This window comes from Tympanuchus pallidicinctus, unplaced genomic scaffold, assembly GCF_026119805.1.
Source record: "Tympanuchus pallidicinctus isolate F22 unplaced genomic scaffold, pur_lepc_1.0 scaffold10, whole genome shotgun sequence".
In the NCBI taxonomy this organism is placed as follows: Eukaryota; Metazoa; Chordata; class Aves; order Galliformes; family Phasianidae; genus Tympanuchus; species Tympanuchus pallidicinctus.
The window spans coordinates 5,697,212-5,717,562 of NW_026294619.1; the positions used below are offsets into that span (position 1 = coordinate 5,697,212).

The following is a 20,351-nucleotide window of genomic DNA, read 5'->3' on the forward strand; positions in this document are numbered from 1 at the left end:
TGTATCCAAAGGAAATGCTGGAATCTCCCTTTCCAAGGGACTTCAGACAACAACAAAACCTAAGCACTAGAATATGTATTGCAGAGAACATTACTGTGTTGGCAGGGAAATGGGCTGGATGATCTAATTATTTTCCATCTTCAACTTGTCTGAGAATAATCCAAATCTGTATAGATGTTTTTTTTTTTTATTTTTTTCTTTTTCCCTCCCTATTTATTTCCAAAATATTGTGAAGTGGGAATTTTTTTTTTTTTTAAAGATAATGGTTTTTGACCCATCAGTCCCAAGCCTCATCAAATCATACCCTTTCATGTAACTTACTCTGCTTTCCAGATCTGCTAGGTTCAGCATCAATAGTAATAGCTGGTTTCTGCAATGGACACCTGCAGCCTATATCTGCAGAGTTTTGGGGGTAGTAAGACTTTGAAACTGAACTTTCTGAAAGTTTGAACTTCTGAGTCTGAATTACTTCTGCTTACTGCATTCATTATAGATCTGTTCATTGCTTGTTCTGATCTGTACTTTAAGTAATAGTTTTTTTAAAGGTAAGTGTGCTAATTCTGTCAAGTCTTAAATGGTGAAGATTTAATATAACAAGTTCAGATCCTGTGAAAACTATGGCTTTCATTTTAAAATAAAACATGGACCAAAGCTTGGAAAATATTGGCCTAATGGCTTGAACATCAGTAGACAACTACCAAAATCTTTTTATCTTATGATTCACAAGACAGGTTTATGTTTTCCTACGTTTGGAAATCCAGAACTGCCAGTAATCTGATATTTCAAATAGAGAGGAAGATTGGTGGGTTTGTGTTGTTTGCAATCAGTCACAAACAAGAAGACCTCAGTGAGTTTGAGAGAAGTAGTGCAGACAGGTTCCTGCTATGAAGGCTTGGCATCTGTCCTTCTGTCATGCCAGAAAGCTATTGTTGGAGCTCTGCCAAAAGCAGAAGATGGGCTGATCATAATGCACGGCTGAATTCAAATTATTCTGATGAGTGAGTGTGACTGACTTGTTTTATCCCATTCTTAACTTTCACACCTTAGAGTAAATGGCAACATAGTTTGTGTCCAAAGAAGTGCAATTCAAATACATTCTAGAGAAGCTCTCATGCAACCAAAGTCCCAAGAGATGGTGACTGGTTTGAAGGGAAGGCTAATTGGTTGTTTTCTGGTTTTGTGGATATTTTACTGATTTCATGGAAATATTTATATCTTTTGCAAGAAGCAGTAGGTTTGCTAAAAATAACTGCTGCTCAATATCCCATTAAAACATTTAGCACAAAGGAAAGTTGCTGAGTTGCCTAACCTTTAAACATGAATTTTTAGGGTTTTTTTTTTAAGTGAAATACATAATTCATCATAAATATTAATTTTCTATAAAATGCAGAGCAAAGGGCATCTCTAATTTCAAAAGGGTAGAGTGTTTCAAAGCATTGCACATTGGCTTGTAATAAGGAAAAAAAATCAGTTTGAAAATCAAAAGAAGTTAGAGTATGAAGTGTATGACTTCATTCATTTGTAAACTTGTGGGTTGTCTTCTATAAAATTTCCCTATGAAGTATGTGTTGTGGAATTATATTGGTAAGATTGAGAGGAAATAAATACATTACCAGAGTATGGTATTTAAGAAGAATAAAACAGTAGCTTCTGTTCAAGCCAAATTTATTCGGCTGACGTGTAAGTGAGCCAGAATTGCTGTGGAATGTGAAGATCACAGAAAAGTGACTTTTAACTGGTACTTCTGTAGAATTTAAATATCTTCAGTATGTTACTGGTTTTCTCCTCCACTCCCTCACCATGACGCATTTTTTTCCAAAAATAATATTCAGTAAATGAATATGTCTATACAGATCTGAGCTGGTGTGAGCAGAGTTGATATAAAGACAAGCATACAACACCTGCATGGTCTTCATCTGACTTAGTTCTCATTAATTTAATAAAGGAACAGAAGCACAGAGGATATTTTTGCTGGATAGTTTTAGTGTTGCACCATTCACTACAAGGTTTATGATAATTCATTCTTGCAAAGAGCCTTCATCTTTCCTATCTCTTGTTCCTATAGAAAAAATACAGCATAGATTGTATTGTTTCAATACTGTCTTTCATTTTACTTGAGATGTTTTATTGTGCCTATTCCCCCCAGAAAAACTTTTTTTATGTGTTCTCACGTGTACAGGCACATGTGTACATTTCCATAGGTAAGAGATTCAGGTCAACAAATTAAAGCTTAAATATCAGCAGATAGTTAATTTATCCCAGTTTAAAAGAATTCAAATGAAAGATTCATGCCAATGACAGCAACTCCACTGGCTGAAGTACTCATAGCAGTTTTGGGTCAGAGTCATAGGACATGTAAACGGCTCAGGTAGTAAATGTCTCTTGCAAATAAGTAGTAAGATTGCAAGTTTTTTATGGCAGAAATAATGTAGTTCTACCCTTGCATTCACTGAGTATTAGTAAACAGCCTTCAGCATGTCATTACTTCACAAACTATAATCAGTTTACCATCCTAACCCTGATGTTAAAGAGTGTGCTGTAACTGTGTTTTGGCAAATGGGAAACTAAGGCACGTGAAAAGAACTTGTAACACTTACACAAGCTGTGGGTGGCCTGACTCCTGCTCAGTGGAAGTTCAGTGCCTGAATAATATGGATACAGATCCTGTATCCAAGTCCTGTGTTGAAATGTAGATCTCATCACATGTATTAACCTTACCCCAGAAATGTCTTATCTTCCTTACTGAGTAATTTAGGAAACAGCTCAGTGCAAAAGCAAGATGCCAGTACTAATTTCCATTCAAATAAAAGAAACAGTGTTAACAAACACATCTAAGTACCTACCTGCAACATTTCTCTTTCAGATTGGAGATATTTTAGTGAATTATAGACTTTCACAACTGTAGTTAAATGCAGAAAGCCACGTGCTTTTGCTGTATTCATAGAGGTGCTGATACCTTTGAGAACCTCTTATGGAGAACTTGAATTAGTCATAAAGAGAAATAAGCCTGTTGAAGTGTCCATACTAGAGTTCATGGTGCTGCTGAGCAATATGAAAGAATAAGCATTTGGTTAGCTCCTGCTACACGAAAGCTGTCATGAAGCGCTCAAAATGAGAGCATTCAGCAGTAACATGGTATGCTCTCAATTGAGTCAAATTTACTGAGCCAGGAATGCAAAAGAAGGAATGCAAAGCTTATAGCTCTCTTTATGAGATTGGCAAAATCTATACATCAAGATCTAGTTGTGTTCAGCAGTTACTCATTTAAAGACATTTTGTATGTTTTTACAACACACAAATGAAAAATCAGTCAAATTATAACTGAGACTTTATACTTCCATCCAGTATATCATAACTTCCATGATCAAATTGTTTTATGTCTTTATTTTACATTTCTTAAAATGTCTCTATTTTAAATAGATTCAGCTGAGGAAAATATTGGTTTTAGAGCAAGGATGGCTAAACCAATGAGTAGCTAATAAAAATGCCAAGTGCTAAATCATGTCTCAGATTTACGATTAATAAATCACACCTGGAAGAGCTGACTAGAGGAAATAAATTGCTGAGTCAGTTTCAGTGGGCTTTAACATCTGTCTAAATCATTGAAGAGTTTAAAACAAAAAGTCTGACAGGTTCGTGTTGGGGAGGATTCTTCTTTTGAATTGAATATACTTGCAGTTTTTCTTAAATTTCTTCTACTTTCATCTAGTTATACTGAAGCACGTCAATAAGAAAAGCACCTCCTTTTGGTCTCTACATATGTAAGTTCTAGAAGCTATGGCTAGTCGCAAAAATAAAATGTTACTGAAAGAAATGATAAAAAATAGTGATATTTTAAAAGTGATTATTTTTAGTAACCCAGCTATTAAATCTCTAAATTTGGACATCTGATAAAAAGAAGGAAGGTTTTATTTGTTTAAAAAATAAATAAAAATGATCTTTGAGGCTCGCTTCACTCTACAGAGCAATAGTCTTTGGACTGTTTCTAGTGAAAGACTTGAATCTCCAAGCATTTTAGACAGTCTTATTTACCTTCATTCTCTCTGTGCAGAAACATTCTCCTACCAAGGATGCGATTTCAAGCACACAGAACTGACAGACTTTGTTTGGAATAAATTCAAGCCCTTTACAAACTATTTACCCTAAGGAATGTGTAGAACCTTCCTTAAAATGTCTACAGTTACCAAAATGAGGGTCTTGGTATGTATGTATGCATATGAAATATGTAATAGAAATGAGCTATTTCTCCAAGTCGGAAAAAGACTGCGCAGAGAAACTTTGCCAGATGACACCAGGTCGTTAAGTGCTTTGTGAGAAAACTCTTGGCCTCCCCTCTTTACTGATGAAACTTGCTTTCCACTTCAGTGAGGCCAACACTTCACTCATGGATGATGCCCTGGAGATTATCAAGAACATTAAGAAAAATTTCCCATCACCTCTGATTAATTATCCAGAATAACAAGCTATCCCTTGGGCAACTAGTGTCTAGCTATAGATGGACACTGCTATGTGAATTTTAATCCAATGCAAAGTCTGCAACCAGCAGGATAACTTCATCATAACAATAGTCACTGCTAGGCAATAAAGCAGATCTGCAAAAATTAATTGAGACTACAATTCTCAATGTCTTATCCAAAACATTGGTGCCACTTCAGGCTGTGCTGAATAAGCACACAATATCTGCTGGCGGATTTGAGAGATGTAGTCCAATTGTAGAATTATAAAGCATACTCACTAAAACTGATCACTTTCCATTATGGAAATGTGTGTAAATACATTAGTAAATGCACACCTATGTAGCATTGTCACAGCCTAGATTATCCCAAGTACTAATTAATATCCAGCCCTGGGGTGAAATGGTTCCATATGTTCAGGAAAAATATATGCACTTCTGCATTTAATGTGAAGAGTTTTAGTTCCCTATGCTATAAAGTCCTCACACTTTTACCACCCTGTGTTCATGTTGGCAGCCTGGTAGCAAAAACCAAGAATCATCATTACTCTCTAGTGCAGTAATGCTAAGAACTCTAAGGTTAACCACTCAACTGTACTTGGGGGCGGGGGGCAGGAGGTAAGGAAAGGGAAGAAACACCCTAAAAAGGCTTTAGTAGAAACTAATCTCATGCATCAGAGTTATTTGTAGAGGAAGTGAGGGAACTATATTGGCAAGAATGTGGAATGTCTCAGTAAAAGTCTCAAATCCCTTCTATAGTATAAATACTGTTGTTGGTTTTTTTTTTTTCCCATTTGTTTGAACATTCCTATTTATATTTTCCTACTAGTCAATGCATTTAAAGTATTTTCTGCTCAGTGAGAATATATAGCCAATTACCCAAAACATTGTTTTTCTTATTAAAAAAAAAAAAAGAAAGCCAAATGCAAGTACCTTACTATAATCATGTTACAGCATATTATTATCTTGTGAATGTCTTATCCTCCTCGGGTTAGTACATTGGAAATGACTCTTGAAAGTTGAATCAGTTGGTAGATGTGAGATGAATCCTCCTTTGATTGTGTCAATAAAGCCCTTCCCAGCATTCCATCCTTCACTTTCATTTTCACATCAGAAATAACAATGGAAAAAGAATAGCACTTGTTTAACTGCACAGACTACAATTAATTTAGGACATATTTTTGTTTTGCCCACTTGCATGTACGCAGTCAACAAATGTACAGTTGGAAGAGTGGTACGGTTAGGATGGTACTTTACAGATGTTCTAGTTGTAAAGATTATTATGGTGGAAATGAGACAATCAAAAAAGAAATGCTGAACCATATCCAAGAATCTCAACATGCAATGAAAAACTCCAAAAAGGAGGGATCTCCAGAAGGAGATCCTTCCCAGGAGTCAGCCCTTAAATGGAATCTAGGACGGGTGGAGCCTGGCTGGTCACACAGGTGAATTGCCTTCACTTGTGCTCCTACAGCTGACCCAGTCCTTGGTCAATCAGTGGTTCAGGCCATGACTCAGCAGTTCCTATACACACGACTCTCAGTGTTTTCCTCCCTTTTTTCTCAGTCCTGAACTGAAAATGTGGTGTTCTTGAAACTGAGGTGGAGGCTGTGTGTATCTTGAATGGAACTTTTTATTTTTCTGTATGGTTTCTTTTGTGTGGAATGTGAGTTTGAGAGAGCTGGAAAATTGGAGACAAAAAAACCTGTATCATTTAAAAATTTTGTGCATGGACTTGTCTGTAGTTCTCCAGGAAGTACTCAGTGATAGGGAAGTGTAATTCATCTGACTTCATGGATAGGTAAGCATAAAACTAGAAAAGATAAGTAACGTAAGGACAAATGTGTTAGGATATAGAGAGTTGTCTTTAATCTCTGACATAAAAAAGGAAAAGGGAGAGGGGAGTGAGAAATTAAAAAAAAAAAAAAAGAAAAAAAAAAAGAAAAGAAAGAAAGAAAGCAATAAAACCTACCAGGATTACTACTTGAGTTTATCCAGGGCAAAGTTTTGATGATTCATAAGTGTTTCCTGAGCTGCTAGTCTTTTCAGTTTGTTTGCCGTGCACACAGTGCTCCCTGCCACCTGTTGTTAATTATAACATCCTATAAATCTTATGTTAGAAGACTAGCAATGAGACACAGTGCCTGCACTGGCTTAGTGGATGCTCTAGGAAAAAAATAATTTTTCAGGAGTTTATTCCTGGATGAGCTTCTGCAAACCTGGCGTTGTCATGTACTGATATTTCTATTAAGAAAAACACAAGTGGATGCCTTTAAACAAATAATGTCCTGGCTTTATATAACCATTGTGGTTTCAAGCACATATAAACAAACACTCTGATGGGAAGCTGTCATTTAATAAATCAATACAGCTTGCTTGGTAATAAATATTTTTCTTAGAAACCACATTATTCTCTCTTCCATGGATCATATGACTTTGCAGTTCCTGCATTTTTTTACTTTATTGGAGCAACAAAGAAACGTGGGAAATAACTCAGCATTGTGAAATCATTCAGCTTAGCAGAACCTATGCTTTGGCTAGAACAAGTTTAAAATGTCTCTTTTCGGGCATAGGTGGCCAAATTCTTCCCTTTTTCAGGTAGCCACAGCTCAGCTGAACTGCATGGTGCCACCTTTTTGAGATGAGGAAAGCATTTAGCTTTGGCTTAATCACTTGGATTTCATTGCTTATGGTTTTGCAAAGAGAGGTGAGCAATATTTCCATCTCACAAGACGGGAACTAATTTCTTGCCTGCATGGCCTTTGGATACTTAAATAAAATGATAATGCTTAAAAAATGGAATGCCTTGAATCATGGCTATTCACTGTTTATACACTGGATGCCACTTATATTGGTATACGTATATATAACTTCCACTTATGTTGATAAATAAGCCTTTGTAGTCAGCACTAAAAAGAAACCCAGTACAACAACAACAAAAAGACAAAGATTTATATTCTGCTGACAGACTGATTCTAAATACAAGTTCTATAAAGACACATGCAAGCAGGTGGCATTATAAGAAATTTCCTACTGCATTTAAACTGACGTGTTCATGGATGTTGAATAACTTGCCTCTCTATTTGCATTACTAAAATCTGTAAGTTGGTCTAAAATATTTAACATCAAACTTTACTAAAAACACATATGATTTCATACATAAATATATGCAAGCATGCAAGTGCATATATTTCAGCTAAAGAATATCAGCAATAAACACTTCTCCGTAAATAATACTGCTTAGTATAAAGTCCTTCAAGTTTTCTACTGAGTGCTAAGAAGGTCGTAAAAATTGATAAAAGTATGAAAATGCATTTTGTTTTAATGGGATTTTTACAATTTGCTATGGATGGTGAAATTAGTGTATTCTGTGCCACGTGGGAAAAAGAGTACAGAGCTTCAATGGCTTATTGGCTCTACTAGCTAATAAAAATATGATTTGGATTATTCTTAAAACTCCTGATTCAACCTATTTTGGGTAAGTTAAGTTATATTGTCTTTTACAGTTCACATAGTATTATGTGCATTCTAGTTCAATTGAGATCCATGGTAAAGTAGAGTGGACTTCCACAAAAAGAAAAAACTATTGCAGCAAACCTTGAGTGGAAGCTGAAAAGTAACTTAAGGAATATTAATAACAGAAAGGCAATGAAAAGAAAGTTCTAGTTTTAGGTAAACAGTTTGTCAGTGGTTCAAAATGATAGTTTAGGAGACAGATAGGACAAAAAATTGCTGCAAGTATACAGGAAATATGAATCCTTGGAAGACAATTCAGAGTAATGTTTGCTTAACAGGCAAGCTTTAAATGACCTCAAAAAATTATGTGCCACGTTGGTTACTGCCCTGTAATAGAATTTCATTGCTTTGAAAGCAAATGTGGAGCCTGAGGCAACTTTGTTGGAGATACTAATAAGAATCTCCCTGTGCACCTACATCTGTATTTTTCCTTTTTTTTTCTTTTCTGTGCTGGTATTAATACAGTATCACATTTACTTGAACATTACTTAAAACAATTAATTATCTAAACTAGTAGTATTTTTTTTTTTTCTGATTCAGTTTACCACAATACAGCTACATTGGTGTGCATTACTAGAAACTTCTTAGTTTTTCAACTGCAGGGAGGGAAAGAAGGTACAAACTACATCTTACGTTATGAAAGATGCAGATTTCTACCAGGGCAACGGAGAGAATCCTACCAGTGTCTTAACTACTGATGTATAAGGAAAGGAGGGGAAACACTGAAGCTGTGTGAGGGTATAAATCTTTATGAAAATGTTTGCTGTGTATTCTAGTTCCAAGACTAATTGCATCTTTGCATTCTTAGATAAGATGCAACAGAAGCCACCTCCTATTTTTGGAATACAGTGCAGTGAACTGATGCCTTCTAGCCTGCGCCCAAAGCTGCGTGTTCCTGTTGCTGACTTTGATCACATCAGTCCCACACTGCACGATTGTGTTCTTGGGAGGAAACGTGATGCTGCTGGCCAAGGACTGGTAAGCTCTCATGAATGCAGTTTTTCATGCTGAGTGAATAATATTTATAAAATAGGCTGAAGTAGGAACATCCATCCCACTAAGCAGAACCTTATCTCAGTATACAAGTGCCTCAGAAGCAGATGATCTCTCTCCCCAAAGAATATGCTGACAGCTGGCTTTGGGCATGAAGGAGTTTTCTCCTCGTCTGGCTTAGGACAGGTACTTTCATGTAGCTTCTTCCTTTTGTCTTAGAACTTCTGACAAGATAGATTTTTTCAAAGCCAACAATTTTCCAAAGGAAATGAAACTTTGAAAGACTTGTTAATTGTTCCAGTATTAGACTTTCCTCTGTGTCCTCAGTGACTTTAGCTCTTATTGCCAGTGCATCACAAAATGTAGTCTCTGACATATCCCTAGTGGTTATACAGTTGTCTTCTGACAAGCCATGAATCCAGAACATTGCATCTATCATGTCAATATTCTGTTCATGAAGGGAAAGGAACAGACACTTCCAGTTGCTTTCCAAACCGAAATCCATGTGCTCATAATGCATTACTGCTAAATTTGTAATAACAGATGGGCTTAAATCTGCCTGCCTGGTAATGAAAGTGTCAGCGTTCCAGTCTTTTAGGACGACTGATGCCATACTTCATAGCAAAATGTTCTCCCCAGAAAAAGTTTTATAGGCATTGGCAGGGAACAGAAGACTTCCGTAATGCTTAAAAACAAGTTGTTAGGAAGAAAATTACCTCGGCTTAGGAGGAGAGTACTTCACTGAAGCTGTTCTGATATTGAGACTTGACATCCGGCAATGAAGAGAACATAATAGTGCTGAGTATCAAATGAGAAGGGCTCTAGCTGTCTGCACTTTCTTCTGTTTCTGGAAAGGAAGGAAAGAAAGCATGTATGTTAATAATCTTCAAAATATTCCGAACATCAGAGAAATATTTTTTACTGTAGTTGAATAAATAAACTACAGAAAATTTATTTTTCTATTTTTTGAAGTAATCAAAAGTTAAACAGGAGACAATAGAGAAAATTGTGTTTAAAACTGTTCCTCAGGTTACAAAGACACCATGAAGGGCTCACATTTTCTTTTATTTCATTTTTATGAGTAAAATTTGTCTGCATTCCCACATGATGCTTGTGTGTAGCTCTGTAATTCACAGAAAGCTGTAAGTTATTTTCTCTGTGGACTACTTTGTATATAAATAATAACTATTCAAAGATTTGAAGAAGTGAAAACTGGAAAAATGAGGGTGAAAACTGGAATCTTTCACTGTGGAGTGACACAAAACCAACAGCAGGAAACAACAAATTGCATCAACCAAACCCTAAAATCTAAGCAGATTTTTTTTCTCCCCCCTCATAAACGAATAACAGTCGACAGTTCTGGAATGTGCACTCCTCTCCCATGAAAACATTTTTCCGCTCTGCCTTTTCCAAAAATCAAAAGTTCAAAGCTAGACTACTGCACATTATAAAAGAACAAATTTGCCATGACACTTAAAGACATGAGTCAGTGTATTCAGCTTTCTTGAGGCAGGAAGGAGTTATGTTTCTGGTTAAGGCAAATTTTAAAGTAAAGAAATTATTTTTGTAGTTTTATATATCGCCTTACAATTATTTTTCCAAATAGATAGTCTATTTTACTGTACTTTTAAAGTTTTAATTCATGCCCTGTTTGTCATATTATATTAATTCAGGATTACATATCTTCAGAAAGCAAAGTATTAACATTCTTGTTATACAAATGGACATATGCAATCACAATCACTGATATTCTTAGTATTATTTAGCATATCTGTGGCAGCCTGGGAGCCTCAGATGCTTTTCTTAACTATAAAGGGTGCTGCTTTTGCTCCTGAGAATAGCACAAACAAGGCGACCGGCATATAAGTAGAGGACAGAGACAAAATGAGGTGGCTTTGGACTGCTGTGAGTAAAGCAACTTTTATCTGGATTAAAAAGCATATGATTTTGTGTTGTCTTAAATGTGAGGCGCATAACCCAATATATCAAGCAGCTGAATTTCTCTATGTAGTTTTTGAAGCTGTCTAGGAAACTTGGAACACCATTACCATTTATTTGGAGCAAGTGGCTGACTCATTCGTCTGCCTTAAAAAACTCTACTTCTGTTCCTGAGTAAAGCAAGACGGATATTCTAGAAGTGACTCTTGTTGTACAACAGGAGAAGTGCAGAAAGTCACGGAGCTCCTGCTAGTATTGAGCCCAGCTGTTTCCAAATGCATATTTGATTTGGAGCATGTTAAAGGATGCAAACTGCTGCTTGATAGCTTTAATGTGTTCAGTTCTTTCAGGAAGATTGGCAGTGCAAAGTCCGTGGTTTGTGGCTGAGACAGGCACACATTTGGGGTTGCTGGATCAAAGGTCTGGTCTAGATTTACACCTTTGACACTGAAAATTATGTTTGGTAGGATGGAGCCAAAATTGGATAATCTTTGAGCTTGGAGAATGCCAACAGCTGAAATGATACCTAACAGTCTGGGTGCACCATCAGGATTAAATTTTCCCTTATTAATATATAAAAATTCTTACGATATTCTTTAAGAACAGCAGTGCTCACCAACTGTGGAGAAAATATGCTCAAATTCAGGGACACTAAATTTCTGTTTTTGAATAATATAGCCTAGACTTGAGGCTATAATTTCTACAGCTCCCACTCTCTTCCTGTTGCTTTTGTAAGATGACATGAAAGAATCACAACTGGAAGTTACACATAGTCATAAATTCTCCTTAGCCTTTTTTTAAAAAAACCCTCTTTATCTCACAGGTGAACACAAAGTAGGTGCTATGTAATTAACAAAAAAAAAAAAAACCAACAAAAAACCACAAAACTTTTCAAATTGAAAGGTTTGGGTTGTTTTTTTTTTTGTCGTCTTGCTTTTGTTTTTGGTTTTGTTTGTTTATTTTTAGAGGTCTTAAACAGATTGTGACATTGAATTTATGTTGGTTGTGAACAAGACTGTGGAAAATGAAGGGAAATTTTGGGAAGCATATTTCTGGTAGGGATGAGTTCCACAAGTATTTTTTCAGATGCATACATATACCAGTGACAACATCTAGAAGAACAAGGCTTCTAAAGAGAGAATTCTGAGTTAGGTGAGATGCTTGTTTGGTGAACTGTATTTTGATAACCACTGCAATAAAGACAGAACAAAAGCAAACTCTGCTGGATAGACACTAATCTAATCTAATTTTTGGTCATCATGCATTAAGTTTCCCCAGGGGTCGGCACTCCCCCAGGGGTTGGTACTGGGGCCCATCCTGTTTAATATCTTTATTGATGACCTAGATGAGGGGATTGAGTGCACCCTCAGCAAGTTTGCAGATGACACCAAGCTGGGAGGTGGTGTTGATCTGCCTGAAGGTAGGGCGTCCCTTCAGAGGGATTTAGACAGGCTGGACCGCTGGGCCGAGGTGAATGGGATGAGGTTCAACAAGGCCAAGTGTCAGGTCCTGCACTTTGGCCACAACAACCCCATGCAGCGTTGTAGGCTTGGGACGAGTGGTTGGATGAGTGTGAAGAAGAGAAGGACCTGGGGGTGTTGGTTGATGCTCGGCTGAACATGAGCCGACAGTGTGCTCAGGTGGCCAAGAGGGCCAACGGCATCCTGGCCTGCATTAGAAATAGTGTGGCCAGCAGGAGCAGGGAGGTGATCAGCCCCCTCTACTCAGCAATGGTGAGGCTGCACCTCAAGTACTGTGTTCAGTTTTGGGCTCCTCACTACAGGAAAGATGTTGAGGTCCTGGAGCGTGTCCAGAGAAGGGCAACAAAACTGGTGAGGGGTCTGGAGCACAAGTCTTATGAGGAGCGGCTGAGGGAGCTGGGATTGTTCAGTCTGGAGAAGAGGAGGCTCAGGGGAGACCTCATTGCACTGTACAACTTCCTGAAGGGAGGCTGTGGTGCAAAAGGGTCTGGCCTCTTCTCCCAGGCAAATAGTAGGACCCGAGGAAACGGCCAGAAGTTATACCAGAGGAGGTTTAGGTTGGACATTAGGAGAAACTTTTTCTCTCAAAGGGTGGTCAGGCACTGGAATGGCTGCCCAGGGAGGTGGTGGAGTCGCCGTCCCTGGCAGTGTTCAAGAGGCGTCTGGATGACGTGCTGCGTGATGTGGTTTAGTGCTTGTGGTGGCAATGGTGATGAGGAGACGGTTCGACTGGATGATCTTATAGGTCGTTTCCAACCTTGTGATTCTATGATTCTGTGATTCTAAGTGCAATTAGGTGGCAATGCCTTTACAGTAAGAGGGCAGTCAATTAATGACAGCCTAGAAATGATGAGTATGCTTGCTAGCTATGAGCAGATAAGAGAGAGGATTTCCTCCCCTTTCTCTGGAGCCAAGCATAGTCCTTACTTGTGTGCCCCTTGGTTTGGATACTTAGGCAATGCAGGCAGTAATACCATATATGTTCTGAAACAGGCAGAGTCACAGATCGGCCAAGGTTCAGCACCCGCCACAGTTATAACTATCACACAGGGCAGATATGCAGTTATCTGGCCCATGCTTCCGACTCCCACGTTATACAAGTGAGCAGGAAAGAGACTCACACCAGCAGTTAGCAAAACTGTGTGATTTATAACATTGGTGGTAGGTGGAACGGAGGAGACTGGAACCAAGAGAGCCAAATATTTTAAGCATCTGCTACAGGCCTGTGCCAGATGCAGGATACCAGACAAGATGTGCCATTTGTCTGTTCTTGAATGGAATTTCCTATGTCCCTAATACCAAGCAAACTCTGTTTATTTATAATATAACTCCTTCTGGTTTTGGAGAGATGATATACAGCACATTTCATCTTTTCACGCTCACAATGATATTTAAACACTTGAAAAGTGATTTATTTAGCCGTATAAATTCAGGCTTGGCAACTGTTTTGCTTTGTCATGGGTAAATCTGTAAAGGCTGGCAAACTTTTCAGGGAGGCTGAACTGTGTAGTTTGCAGAAGTACAGCTTTCCATAATGCTGGTCTGGGTTAAGAATGAGACTGAAGTTCTTTTAAGACCTGCACCAGTGGGCACTGGTTTTAAGTGACAGTCTTCATGGCCATAAAAAGAAGAATGGTATTCTACTTCTTTGTGATCATAGTTAATAATTATTTCCCAAAGAAATCAGCAGTAATTTCAAAGCAATACTTTTTTTCTCAGGATACATCAATTCAAAACTACAGCTCGTTGTTGAAAACAGATGTATTACTCTTAGTTTCCATTTCCTGGAGGGAATTTCTAGACAAAACTAGCGAGAAGCATAACCTTCCCTGAGTAACAGTATCTCATAAGGAGATCAATTACCTGCAGATTGAGTATGCTGGTTTTGAGTCTCTGTATTGCTTTGTTGATACCAAAGATACAAGCCCCAAACTGCCCTTAAGACCAGAAGGAAAAATCAGTGCTAGAATGCCTGGAACTGTAAGGAAAATGCAACAGACCTGTAGTAGAAGTCCTTGGCTTTAGTAGAGGCCAACTGCAGGGTCAGTCTTCATTAGCTTTCACTAATGTTTGCACCCTTTCCCGCCAGCATAGGTACATTTGCTTGATCTGCTTAAAGGCTCACCAGGCTGGGCCTGTCAAACACAGTGGCTTTCTCCCTGGGCCACTTTTGATACTTGAGCTCTAGTGTCACATCCCCTAGTCCTTTTAAAAGTGGACTGTGTACTGCTCACCCTGCTGGTTTCCAGACTAAGACCTTTTTTGAACTGTTGCTAGATTCTGAGTTCATGGGAGATAACAAGTAAAACAGACTTCTTGACCTGGGCTCTCAATAGGCACCAGGTTGTTTGATTGTTTGTGTGTTTTCTTCACACATAAAAACAAAAAAAACCCTCAGAAATGTCCTGGCTTCTTTCAAGGATGAGACAAGAAAATTAAAACCAAAACAGAGCAACTTAAAAATAATTTTAAAAAAAGAAGAGAGAAAAAGTGACAAGTTGTAGTCTCAAATTTGCTGACAAATATTGAAGGCTCACAATAACCAGTTATAATCTAAGTTCTTCCAGTGGTACTGCCTAACACTTTCTACATTAAAACATGTGCAATTAAGTGTCTGCATAAACATGCTGCATGAGCTCATCCCTTTCTATCTCCAGTTTTTCTGTTTATAAATTTCAGGCTGTAAAATTTGCCTGTGGTATTGCTCTGAAGTCCAGCTTCTGATTGTAACTGTTACTACAGTAGTAACTGCAACAGATGTCAATGAAATGAAAGCACTGTCATTTAGCAATTAAAGAGCAGACCACAGCCATCACTGTCTTTGCTTTGCTAAAGGTATGAGACACCCACAGAGGTCACACTTGCTTCCAGATATAGTCCTTTATTAGGACAGTATCCTTACTTTTTCTTTTCTCCAGTCAAAGGTTTTTCCAGTACACGTAGCTGTTCCTAGGTTCAGCTAGAAAAGATGCAGCTGCATTTTTTGGCTTACATATCTTGACTTCAGTCCTAAGCAACAGCTTAGTCAGAGCTGTTTTACAAAACTATTTCTCTGTAAATGTTTTCATTCAATCGTCAGCATGTGATATTTCTGCTTCCTTAAAACCATGACAGACTGAGTGCCTTATCTTCTTATTAGCAGACTGGTTAGAGACTAACTTGGGAGGTGGTCTGAAAACTTAGGCCAGAGATGAGTCAGCACTTAATGAAAGCTTGACACTGAAGTGGGGTCCAGTGATACTCGGCCCAATAAGCTGATGCTGAGTGACAGCATCTCAAGTGGTCAACCTGGAGAGGAATTTCTAAAGTAGCCTGGAACTCCTGGCTTTGGAGAGTGTTGTCTGCAAATGGGCCTCGGGTGAACAGAGAATAAGATGAAGGATCCAGACTACCTTTGGGTGTTTTGCATGCCTTCGCATTTGGTGGTTCTCAGAACCTGGAGGCACGTCCTTGCTTGAAGTTTAGGACAGTCACAAGCGTAGCTAAATCATGCAGCCGACAGAGGCTCTTGTAAGGAGGCTGCTGCTGCTTCCCACAGAGGTACAGTCCAGCCAAGAATAGCATGTGTTTCCTCCTCTGCATCTAGACAACTGCAGCTAAGTGGTTGCTTATGTTCAGAAATGAATGAAATATTCAATGAAAACAAGAATCTTCACTGACGCGACCACTGCTTCTTGATAATTACACAAAATACTGTTGTCTTGCCCAAGTGTGCCTGGCTCTCTAAGGATAATGGAGACAGCTGAGTGTTTGGATAGCTGCTGTTTTTACTGAAGAGCAGGGAGGGTGTGCCTGAGCGAGGGCATGTTCACAAGAGTTTTATCCCAGAAAGAAATAGGTACATCTGGAAAGAGCATAATACAGGTTGCCAGACTTTGGCAGTGCTATTAGGAATAATCTGTTCTCAGGAAGGTACTGAAATGTGGCTGTCTGGTTTGCCCACAGGTATCTGGGCATTTTTCTTGGCAGGCATGGGTACTGGCAGTTATTTGGCATTTTGATTCCTGCCCCAACTAGTGCCTATTCTTTCTTTGCTGCGGATGGAAGGATACGCCTGTGGTTAATTCACTGGCCCAGGGATTAAGCAAAGTGAGGTCTGTTCAAATTTTAGTCTGCATCCTTGGCTGGGTCACTTAAGCAAGAATTTTGAAAAGTGCTCAGCACCCACAAACAGGATCAGGTTTTTCAAAAGCTTTCTGCTTCCACTGAGGCAGTGGCCAGATGATCAAAGGAACTTTTCAGAAAATTTGGCTGCGACTGCCATTGTGAGAGCTACTGGGTGCTGAGCACTCCTGAAAATCTGGTTCTCGTTGAAGTGCCCTTGTAGGAACTGAGCTCTCCCACCAGTCTCCATCGTGATGGGAAGACACTTGAGAATCTGGCTTGTCCCTTGGAATGCTACACCAGCAAATTTCTCTGTGCCTCAATTCCTTCTAAAATGAGAGTGACGTTGCCAGGGTGCTTGTAAGGATAAATTCATTAATCTACTGTAGGTGATGTTCTTGGATGCTTCTGCAGTCAGGAGAGGGAGGTGAAGCGTTTGTAGCGTCGTATCTTTCCAGACATACCAATCATCTATGTAAGAAGGAGTCAAAGGGAATAGAGCAGGACAGGGAATCAGCTTTACCGTATGCAAGATTTACAGGCCGTCAAGTTCAGGAGCTGCTGCTCTTTATTTGCCTTAAGCTCCCAAGAGTGAGTCAGAGCTCTGCCATGCTAGGGGATGTAACAAGGAGATCAAAATGACGCACCTTGAAAAATCTTCGTTTCAAACAACGCAGGGTGGGTAATTTTCTTTGGAGAGAAATGATAAAGCTGTTCTATGCAGCTGTTTGCCTCCTCCCTGCCTTTGAATACAGCAGTTTTATCGTTTGCTTTCCTCAGACCAGACAAGAAGTGTCTGGTGGTTCATGTGGGAGTTTTGGGATTTTCGGATTTCAACTTTAAAAGATCGGCCGCTCTCCTTATTAGACAGGATACCCACATACAGCGTTATTTTGGGGCTTTTCTGTTTTTTTCACCAAAGGAACTTGACTTTGAAATTTAATTTTAGTTTACTTTTAAATTCACAGTGGCCTCAATTTTGCGGCCAGATGGGGGAAATCTGAAAGGCTCCATGCCTCCCACTGTGCATGCTGAGCGGCCCTCTCACAGGATGCGACATTTTCTTTCCAGCTGACGGAGAAGCTTCACCTCCTTCTCCTCCCCCATTTTGGCCTTCCAGTACTGTCAGCATCTGTGCGTGCTAATGCTGCCCAGATCCTTCTCCGAGGGGCACTGAGGGCTGGCACGCAGAAGCGAAGCCCCTGGGCTGTATCTCCCAAACCCGAAAAAACCTCAAACGCATTGTTTCCATAAACGCTTCTCAGCTGACTGGGCTGCAGGGAGTTTCTGCACTCCCCAACCCTTGGCCCTCCTTTTGGCAAAGGGAAGGGCAGGCTCCACATCACTTTTCTGACCGCCTGTGGGCAGATGTGGTGCTGACCCCATCACAGTGGGACACAGAAGGAGTGAACATAACACACAGGGTCTGATCTGGCTGGCAAGGGCACCAAGAAGAACTGCCTGGTACCCTGGCCCTGCCCACAGCCCACTGAAGGTGGGATGCCCTGGTGGAGTGTGCTGCCTGTTAATAGCATTTAATGGTAGTGGGAACACCCTGCTGCTGACGGGATGGGTGGGGGGAGCAGGCGCTTAATGGCCGCTCACGGCATATCATGCAAAAGTAGGGTTTTCGTTGTTGTTTCAGATTACTTGGTGTTTTTGTTTGTTTGTTTGTTCATTTTTTTGAAGTGTCTAGCAGGTTGAATCAGTTTCACATAATACCACCTTGAGAGATTTGGGGCTTCAGGTATGACAGTTTGTGTCTTTTTGGAGGCCTCACAGATGTTTCATAGTTGAGTGGGTCTGAAATACCTGCAGGGAGGGGAATGCATGAAAAGGAGCGAGGGCTGCACCCCTCTGAGCCCTGTGTGCCCTGTGGAACAGCAGGTGCGCCAGTCTCAGTGGCAGCTAAAGGAGCAGCTTTTGGTCTCATGCACATGGTTAAAGCATCGTCATTATTACTGAGCGTTACGGCTGGAAGTTGTAAGCATCCTTCACACTAAAATTCCAGCTCTCAGTATGTGTGATGAATGGAATGCTGCAAATAAAATAGACTTCCACTTGTTTATTTTTCGGACCCTTGTTTTCCTGACATGAACATTAATAGAAAGTTAAGAGCAAGAGTAGCAGAGAAAATGTCTCTGAACAGTTGCAAATTAAATTTGTTTAACTTGTGTCTCACAGACCTTTTGTACTGCATTTTTGGGAGCATTCGACATACGAGTGACAGATGTGATGTTGAAAATAGTGGGTTTCAAAAGAAGAATAAAAATATTCATTGCGAGTTAATTCTGAACTCAGTGAAAGGCAGCTTTTGTGCTCAAAATTTGAATCTAAGAGCCATCTTGCTTTGTCTGTGGGACAAAGGTGTACCCTGAGAGCCACATGCCAACAAGAAACCAAGTAGGTTAGATTTTAGATGCTGTTTGGCAACTCGTTTTAGATTGCTCTTGTGCAACGAAAAGGCAGCGTTTGTGACATTACAAAAGCAGAACAGAGTGGATTTCCTTTAAAATAAAGCTTTAAGGTCATCTGATAATTTTATACCAGTACAAAAGTAAACACTTTACTGCTGGAAAATGAATCTTTAATCAAGAATCAGGCTTGGATGTTAACATACCCGGATATTATGAACAAAAGTTTTAGCTGTGACTGGTAATGCGAACTCAGGGAGCAATCCTAAAATGCTTTCTGTGTTCCCCAAGGTAATGCGTTATGCTCAGATCCCCAAAGATAATAGTAGCCCATAGGAGTTCCTGAGAGCAAAAATTAAGAAAGAACCCCTGCAGTCACAACTTGGGCTGTACTGCATAGACCTTCTAATGTCAGCACAGGCCTCCTAATGTCAGCTGTACTGGCTGGGGCAAACTGCAGGGATTCCTGTAACTGGCACAGAGCATCCAGCTACTGTAGGACTCTTCTGTGGGAGACAGAAGCTGCTGCTACAGATGTGGATACAGCCAAACAGTTCAGACATCTCACCACCCAGACTTGCAAGCAGCTTGTATGCACAGTGGGAACTCGGCTCATCATGAATACCTTCATTCTTCACTGGAGCCTATTTCTGGAGCCATTTTGCAGGAGGGCCATGGTAGGATGGGACAATCCCTTTGATGCCTTGTCAATTCATTTAAGGAATTAATAAATAGGCAGGGTAGCTCCTGTGAACTGATGCTTAGCTTGTGAGTTCTAAATTACATAAGTACTGAGTCTTGTCCAGTAACCTACAGCAGCACCTCACCAATCATACCCACAAGTATTCCAGTCTCAAAATACCTCCAAGAGGAGCCTGATAGTGATTACAGGCGTTTTCGAAAGCTCAGCTGGATTTTGCTAAGCTCTGCCCACCCTCAGCAAAAATCTTTTGATTCATTGGAGGGTTGTGTTCTGTTTGAGAGCTCTATTTTTTGTTTTATTTTTTACCCTCTTTAAGTTGACCAGAATTTGGCTTTGGCCCTTTAAATCCTGCTCCCTATCAGTTCAGCAACCGCAGAGGCAGTTTGTTACTGAAAAGAAATATAAGAATCGGCTTTGGCCAGCATTGTCTTGGAAAGTTCACTTTATTAACATGCTTTTGGTTTTATTTCAAAAACACTTTGACAAGCACTGACATTTTTGGAACCAGTAAAGCACAAGAGACTTACTCCTAAAGGCCTAAGCTTTGCATTTTTCTGTAGCGAACAATGTGATGTGCTACTATGGTAAATTCAATTCAAGCCACTGACTGAAAGCAAATAAGTACTGAGTGTTGTCTTTTTTTTCTTCATTTTCTAAAATACATTTTATGTGAATGCTAGTGCTTGTGGGGTGTATTTGCTCAACTACTCTTAGCTTATTTGCTTTTTATCCACTGTACAGGTGACAGA

At 39.5% G+C, this 20,351-nt stretch overlaps 1 protein-coding gene across 2 annotated transcripts in view; it reads right to left on the bottom strand.

Moving 5' to 3' along the window:
• COL8A1 (collagen type VIII alpha 1 chain) overlaps positions 1-20,351 on the bottom strand; it is an 86,103-nt gene that overhangs the window by 59,423 nt on the left and 6,329 nt on the right. For both annotated transcript variants that reach the window (XM_052665021.1, XM_052665013.1), the window contains exon 2: positions 9,679-9,809. The gene's annotated coding sequence lies outside the window, so the exon portion shown is untranslated. The remainder of the gene's footprint in view (positions 1-9,678; positions 9,810-20,351) is intronic.